The following is a 630-nucleotide window of genomic DNA, read 5'->3' as shown; positions in this document are numbered from 1 at the left end:
TCTTTTTCAGTTCTGTGCATGATTTCGTAGTGTTTTTCAGTACTAATTTATTGGGGGTTAATTTTTTTTCACCCCGTATGGAGAACGAGTATTCAGCTAGTTTAAAAATAAGCAATTGTCAGCAGAGATGAAGTATGAAATCACCCTTTTTGGGATATAAGTTAAAATGATAATATCTCCAGATGCAGATTCATAAAATGTTAAACATTTTTAATACTTTTTATCATATTTTGTAAAGATAATTTTCATCCGAAGATATCGCTAAAATAAAACTGTCTTTCGACCATGGTGCATTTAAAATCATATGAAGTGTCATTAAGTGAGTAGTCAAAGAAATTATAAAAATTCTTTTTTTAGAGATTTATAGAGATTTAATAGAGGATTTTGTAAAGAGATTATAGAGAGATTTTATAGAGATTTAAAACTATTAAAAAAAATTTGATTTACAATGTTTTTTAATTTATGGGATGTATTTATTCACGATCACAGTAAATAAGAATTCATTGCTTCAACTAGGAGCCTTAACTTCAACATTTCTTAGTTGTGACGTCACGTGAAAAGGACCGATTGTGCTGCTCGAGCTAGAATCAGCCTAATCATTAAATTTCGCTTTGGTATTTGTTATGAAAC

The sequence above is a fragment of the Parasteatoda tepidariorum genome, chromosome 7 (genome assembly GCF_043381705.1).
Source record: "Parasteatoda tepidariorum isolate YZ-2023 chromosome 7, CAS_Ptep_4.0, whole genome shotgun sequence".
Taxonomy (NCBI): domain Eukaryota; kingdom Metazoa; phylum Arthropoda; class Arachnida; order Araneae; family Theridiidae; genus Parasteatoda; species Parasteatoda tepidariorum.
The sequence above is the reverse complement of the archived record's forward strand: the minus strand, read 5'-3'. Positions refer to the sequence as shown.